General features: G+C 55.4%; 2 non-coding genes and 1 pseudogene across 2 annotated transcripts; all 3 read right to left on the bottom strand.

Annotated features, from left to right (window-relative positions):
* LOC124570152 overlaps window positions 1–1,580 on the bottom strand; it is a 4,240-nt pseudogene extending 2,660 nt beyond the window's left edge.
* Window positions 1,581–1,769: 189 nt separating this feature from the next.
* LOC124570153 lies at window positions 1,770–1,924 on the bottom strand. The gene has a single exon (XR_006971532.1). It is a non-coding gene; the product is annotated as a 5.8S ribosomal RNA (ribosomal RNA).
* A 352-nt stretch (window positions 1,925–2,276) lies between these two features.
* LOC124570155 lies at window positions 2,277–4,190 on the bottom strand. The gene has a single exon (XR_006971534.1). It is a non-coding gene; the product is annotated as a small subunit ribosomal RNA (ribosomal RNA).
* Between the last annotated feature and the right edge of the window lie 3,310 nt (window positions 4,191–7,500).

Here is a 7,500-nt window from a genome sequence, read left to right as displayed (position 1 = left end):
CCTGCTGGTCTTAAGCAACCAACGCCTTTCATGGTTTCCCATGAGCGTCGATTCGGGCGCCTTAACTCGGCGTTTGGTTCATCCCACAGCGCCAGTTCTGCTTACCAAAAGTGGCCCACTTGGCACTCCGATCCGAGTCGTTTGCTCGCGGCTTCAGCATATCAAGCAAGCCGGAGATCTCACCCATTTAAAGTTTGAGAATAGGTTGAGGTCGTTTCGGCCCCAAGGCCTCTAATCATTCGCTTTACCGGATGAGACTCGTACGAGCACCAGCTATCCTGAGGGAAACTTCGGAGGGAACCAGCTACTAGATGGTTCGATTAGTCTTTCGCCCCTATACCCAGCTCCGACGATCGATTTGCACGTCAGAATCGCTACGGGACCTCCATCAGGGTTTCCCCTGACTTCGTCCTGGCCAGGCATAGTTCACCATCTTTCGGGTCCCAACGTGTACGCTCTAGGTGCGCCTCACCTCGCAATGAGGACGAGACGCCCCGGGAGTGCGGAGGCCGCCGCCCCGTGAAGGGCGGGGAAGCCCCATCCTCCCTCGGCCCGCGCAAGGCGAGACCTTCACTTTCATTACGCCTTTAGGTTTCGTACAGCCCAATGACTCGCGCACATGTTAGACTCCTTGGTCCGTGTTTCAAGACGGGTCGTGAAATTGTCCAAAGCTGAAGCGCCGCTGACGGGAGCGATTATTCCGCCCGAGAGCATCCCGAGCCAACAGCGGCGCGGGTCCGGGGCCGGGGCCAGGTAGGTCCGTCATCCGGGAAGAACCGCGCGCGCTTGCCGGGAGCCCGAGCGCCCAAAGGGGCGAATCGACTCCTCCAGATATACCGCCGGGCAGCCAGCCAGGACACCGGGGCTCTGCCCAACAGACGCGAACCGAGGCCCGCGGAAGGACAGGCTGCGCACCCGGGCCGTAGGCCGGCACCCAGCGGGTCGCGACGTCCTACTAGGGGAGAAGTGCGGCCCACCGCACACCGGAACGGCCCCCACCCCGCGGCGAGTGGAAAGGCAACCGGACACGGCCCCGCCGCGGATTGCTCCGCGCGGGCGGCCGGCCCCATCTGCCGAGGGCGGAGGCCAGTGGCCGGATGGGCGTGAATCTCACCCGTTCGACCTTTCGGACTTCTCACGTTTACCCCAGAACGGTTTCACGTACTTTTTGAACTCTCTCTTCAAAGTTCTTTTCAACTTTCCCTCACGGGTACTTGTTCGCTATCGGTCTCGTGGTCATATTTAGTCTCAGATGGAGTTTACCACCCACTTGGAGCTGCACTCTCAAGCAACCCGACTCGAAGGAGAGGTCCCGCCGACGCTCGCACCGGCCGCTACGGGCCTGGCACCCTCTACGGGCCGTGGCCTCATTCAAGTTGGACTTGGGCTCGGCGCGAGGGCGTCGGGGGTAGTGGACCCTCCCAAACACCACATGCCACGACAGGCGGCAGCCTGCGGGGTTCGGTGCTGGACTCTTCCCCTGTTCGCTCGCCGCTACTGGGGGAATCCTTGTTAGTTTCTTTTCCTCCGCTTAGTAATATGCTTAAATTCAGCGGGTAGTCTCGCCTGCTCTGAGGTCGTTGTACGAGGTGTCGCACGCCACACCGCCAGCCGGCTGTGCACGCTACCGAGTAAGTACCGGTATGCGAACCGCCAGGCGACGGGCGCGCATCGCACATTTCAGGAGGCGCGGCCGGCCCCACAGGCGGCCGCGACGCTCCCAGGTCTGCGAAGCGGGGCAAACCGCCGCGCGCTTCAGTATACGTAGCCGACCCTCAGCCAGACGTGGCCCGGGAACGGAATCCATGGACCGCAATGTGCGTTCGAAACGTCGATGTTCATGTGTCCTGCAGTTCACATGTCGACGCGCAATTTGCTGCGTTCTTCATCGACCCACGAGCCGAGTGATCCACCGTCCTGGGTGATCTTTTCTTAGTTTCCACTGTCTCTTTCAAGACAGTTGCATAGGCGGGACGTAGGCGTGTGGCGGCCCCTGTTCAAGCGTTCTGTGTCCAACGGCCTCACGGCCGATGGGCGTCGTACGGCTCCACACCGGAGCGGACAGGCAGTCGGGCGAAAGTCATTCAAAACCGGCGCCAGGCGCCAGGTGCCGCAGGCCAGCCGCTCCAGCGCTTCAGCGCTCGTACCACACAACATTGGCGTTAGTTTTGAGAAAGCACGCGTGGTTCCGCACGCGGCGCACGGCTACTGCGAGCCGTACAGGTAGCGTGTTGCGCGACACGACACGCACACCGAAAGACATGCAGTCTAGTCGGTAATGATCCTTCCGCAGGTTCACCTACGGAAACCTTGTTACGACTTTTACTTCCTCTAAATGATCAAGTTTGGTCATCTTTCCGGTAGCATCGGCAACGACAGAGTCAATGCCGCGTACCAGTCCGAAGACCTCACTAAATCATTCAATCGGTAGTAGCGACGGGCGGTGTGTACAAAGGGCAGGGGACGTAATCAACGCGAGCTTATGACTCGCGCTTACTGGGAATTCCTCGTTCATGGGGAACAATTGCAAGCCCCAATCCTAGCACGAAGGAGGTTCAGCGGGTTACCCCGACCTTTCGGCCTAGGGAAGACACGCTGATTCCTTCAGTGTAGCGCGCGTGCGGCCCAGAACATCTAAGGGCATCACAGACCTGTTATTGCTCAATCTCGTGCGGCTAGAAGCCGCCTGTCCCTCTAAGAAGAAAAGTAATCGCTGACAGCACGAAGGATGTCACGCGACTAGTTAGCAGGCTAGAGTCTCGTTCGTTATCGGAATTAACCAGACAAATCGCTCCACCAACTAAGAACGGCCATGCACCACCACCCACCGAATCAAGAAAGAGCTATCAATCTGTCAATCCTTCCGGTGTCCGGGCCTGGTGAGGTTTCCCGTGTTGAGTCAAATTAAGCCGCAGGCTCCACTCCTGGTGGTGCCCTTCCGTCAATTCCTTTAAGTTTCAGCTTTGCAACCATACTTCCCCCGGAACCCAAAAGCTTTGGTTTCCCGGAGGCTGCCCGCCGAGTCATCGGAGGAACTGCGGCGGATCGCTGGCTGGCATCGTTTATGGTTAGAACTAGGGCGGTATCTGATCGCCTTCGAACCTCTAACTTTCGTTCTTGATTAATGAAAACATACTTGGCAAATGCTTTCGCTTCTGTTCGTCTTGCGACGATCCAAGAATTTCACCTCTAACGTCGCAATACGAATGCCCCCGCCTGTCCCTATTAATCATTACCTCGGGTTCCGAAAACCAACAAAATAGAACCGAGGTCCTATTCCATTATTCCATGCACACAGTATTCAGGCGGGCTTGCCTGCTTTTAAGCACTCTAATTTGTTCAAAGTAAACGTGCCGGCCCACCGAGACACTCACTCAAGAGCACCCTGGTAGGATTGCAACGGGGTCCGCCTCGGGACGCACGAGCACGCACGAGGCGCGTCGCACGCCTTCAGCTCGCCCCACCGGCAGGACGTCCCACGATTACATGCCAGTTAAACACCGACGGGCGGTGAACCAACAGCGTGGGACACAAATCCAACTACGAGCTTTTTAACCGCAACAACTTTAATATACGCTATTGGAGCTGGAATTACCGCGGCTGCTGGCACCAGACTTGCCCTCCAATAGATACTCGTTAAAGGATTTAAAGTGTACTCATTCCGATTACGGGGCCTCGGATGAGTCCCGTATCGTTAGTTTTTCGTCACTACCTCCCCGTGCCGGGAGTGGGTAATTTGCGCGCCTGCTGCCTTCCTTGGATGTGGTAGCCGTTTCTCAGGCTCCCTCTCCGGAATCGAACCCTGATTCCCTGTTACCCGTTACAACCATGGTAGGCGCAGAACCTACCATCGACAGTTGATAAGGCAGACATTTGAAAGATGCGTCGCCGGTACGAGGACCGTGCGATCAGCCCAAAGTTATTCAGAGTCACCAAGGCAAACGGACCGGACGAGCCGACCGATTGGTTTTGATCTAATAAAAGCGTCCCTTCCATCTCTGGTCGGGACTCTGTTTGCATGTATTAGCTCTAGAATTACCACAGTTATCCAAGTAACGTGGGTACGATCTAAGGAACCATAACTGATTTAATGAGCCATTCGCGGTTTCACCTTAATGCGGCTTGTACTGAGACATGCATGGCTTAATCTTTGAGACAAGCATATGACTACTGGCAGGATCAACCAGGGAGCTGCGTCAACTAGAGCTGAGCAGCCGGCCGCCCGGGAGTGTGTCCCGGGGGCCCGCGCGAACACGCAAGCGTCCGCTCAATTATTCTGCAAACAGGAGGAGGCTGAGCTCCCCTGCACCATACACCTCGAAACCCTCTCAGGTCCCGGCGGCGCGCAGCGCCGTCCTAAGTACTTGGTCGGGTTCGAGAGAGGCGCAATCGCCCGGAGTTTGGCGAGTAGACGCTTTAGGTGCGACCACCCGTGCTCCCAACTGAGCTTGCCGCTGCCGACAGAGGCCCGGGAGCGTGCTGTCGTGGCATTGCCGGCGGGAGACAACACGCGCCACCTACGGTGACCGGCAGCTCCAACGCCAGCGCCACAGAAGGACAAAAGCCCCACTTGGGTGCCGAAGCGAACTCTCCCAGCACAGCGCACGCGCCAACACGTCCGCACAGCTGCGATACAAACCACCTGCGAGAACCGCAGAGGCGGACCGAGCAGCAGACGGCGTCGCGGCGCCGAGCGCCGGGGCGGCGGGCGCATCCTCAGCGCACACAGTCCTCAATCGGACCAGCACACTGCAGATGTCCACCGCGCTTCGCACCGGGCCCGCGAGGACCTACTTTGGCCGCACGGCGCCGCGTGCAGGGTGCGCCGGCGCGCAGCTGCGCCGCCTGCCGCCTCCGTCGGCCGGCGCGCCTGCCACTGGCCGCCCCCACCAGCCGGCTGTAGCGCGTGCGCCCACGCACCGCACGGCCAACACGCCGGGAGGCCCCCCCCTCACCGGCCGGGGACGGTCCCACCCAGCCACCGCCGCGTATCGCTTCACACCCACATGCCATTCACGTTCGTGGGCATGGTGGGTATCGCTGCAACAACCGGGTTGGTAGCTCAACCGATCGTCGCCATCACTGATTCACCCCTAGCGAGAACAACCGCACCACAACGGTTTACCAGTTGTTCATTTGCGTAACGTCACCAGCAAACGTAGGCGTCCATCGCCATTTGCAAATTCAACGATTGTTGCATGCCTGTGTCAGGTGTCACGACACACTGTCTGCCCACATACACGCAACAACATGTCCACGCTTAGCGAACACGTGGAAGGTGGCCCCCGTACGTATGCGATGTCCATTGCGGCGAACGACTGTCAACCGGCCTCTGTCGCATGTCGCAGATGTGGAACGCAGTGCACCGTGCTATCACGGTGTGTGTGAGAAGAGACGACTACGTCTGACAACACGCGCCACTACATCAACAGACGGCTCATGCTGATCGCCATCCAGGGCATACCACACTGCAATCCAGCTCTTATAGGGAGACGACACGTAGCTGAGTGCACAACATTTGGACCGCATGGTTCGCCGTTGTTGGCGCAGTCGTTGTACGGTCACATGTACCACGATGTATCATTCAGTACATGAGGACCAATGTGCAGTACAGTGTGTGATTTGGACGTACAACATCAGCGGACAGTTGACACAGGCCGTACCACAGCGTAGGCTAAGTGCTTCGCCATGCGAATGCCAATGAACAACTGCAAATGCCAATGAACAACTGCAAAGGGCATTGAGCATGTACGTCCTGCTGCCATCCACATTACAGTGTATAGCTGCAAGGTGTTTAACATGAAGCGATACACTGGGGACCGGGCAGTGCGAGTAGCAAACTATATTGCGGGGGTTGCAGTTAGGCAACACTACACTAATTTAACGCGTCGTATGACAATTACAGAGCAGGTTAAGGCCCAACGTGTGTTGGGTTAAGGCCCAACGTGTGTTGGGTTAAGGCCCAACGTGTGTTGGGTTAAGGCCCAACGTGTGTTGGGTTACGGCCCAACGTGTGTTGGGTTAAGGCCCAACGTGTGTTGGGTTAAGGCCCAACGTGTGTTGGGTTACGTTAAGGGGCAATGTGGGTTACGTTAAGGGGCAATGTGGGTTACGTTAAGGGGCAATGTGGGTTACGTTACGGCGCAATATAGGTTACGTTACGGCGCAATATAGGTTACGTTAAGGGGCAATGTGGGTTACGTTACGGCGCAATATAGGTTACGTTACGGCGCAATATAGGTTACGTTAAGGCGCAATATCGGTTACGTTAAGGCGCAATACAGGTTACGTTAAGGCGCAATACAGGTTACGTTAAGGCGCAATACAGGTTACGTTAAGGCGCAATACAGGTTACGTTAAGGCGCAATACAGGTTACGTTAAGGCGCAATACAGGTTACGTTAAGGCGCAATACAGGTTACGTTAAGGCGCAATACAGGTTACGTTAAGGCGCAATGCAGGTTACGTTAAGGCGCAATGCAGGTTACGTTAAGGCGCAATACAGGTTACGTTAAGGCGCAATGCAGGTTACGTTAAGGCGCAATGCAGGTTACGTTAAGGCGCAATACAGGTTACGTTAAGGCGCAATACAGGTTACGTTAAGGCGCAATACAGGTTACGTTAAGGCGCAATACAGGTTACGTTAAGGCGCAATACAGGTTACGTTAAGGCGCAATACAGGTTACGTTAAGGCGCAATACAGGTTACGTTAAGGCGCAATACAGGTTACGTTAAGGCGCAATACAGGTTACGTTAAGGCGCAATACAGGTTACGTTAAGGCGCAATACAGGTTACGTTAAGGCGCAATACAGGTTACGTTAAGGCGCAATACAGGTTACGTTAAGGCGCAATACAGGTTACGTTAAGGCGCAATACAGGTTACGTTAAGGCGCAATACAGGTTACGTTAAGGCGCAATACAGGTTACGTTAAGGCGCAATACAGGTTACGTTAAGGCGCAATACAGGTTACGTTAAGGCGCAATACAGGTTACGTTAAGGCGCAATACAGGTTACGTTAAGGCGCAATACAGGTTACGTTAAGGCGCAATACAGGTTACGTTAAGGCGCAATACAGGTTAGGTTAAGGCGCAATACAGGTTAGGTTAAGGCGCAATACAGGTTAGGTTAAGGTACGACATAGGTTAGGTTAAGGTACGACATAGGTTAGGTTAAGGTACGACATAGGTTAGGTTAAGGTACGACATAGGTTAGGTTAAGGTACGACATAGGTTAGGTTAAGGTACGACATAGGTTAGGTTAAGGTACGACATAGGTTAGGTTAAGGTACGACATAGGTTAGGTTAAGGTACGACATAGGTTAGGTTAAGGTACGACATAGGTTAGGTTAAGGTACGACATAGGTTAGGTTAAGGTACGACATAGGTTAGGTTAAGGTACGACATAGGTTAGGTTAAGGTACGACATAGGTTAGGTTAAGGTACGACATAGGTTAGGTTAAGGTACGACATAGGTTAGGTTAAGGTACGACATAGGTTAGG

Source organism: Schistocerca americana, unplaced genomic scaffold, assembly GCF_021461395.2.
Source record: "Schistocerca americana isolate TAMUIC-IGC-003095 unplaced genomic scaffold, iqSchAmer2.1 HiC_scaffold_1591, whole genome shotgun sequence".
NCBI classification, from domain to species: domain Eukaryota; kingdom Metazoa; phylum Arthropoda; class Insecta; order Orthoptera; family Acrididae; genus Schistocerca; species Schistocerca americana.
This window is presented reverse-complemented; position numbering and strand designations above follow the sequence as displayed.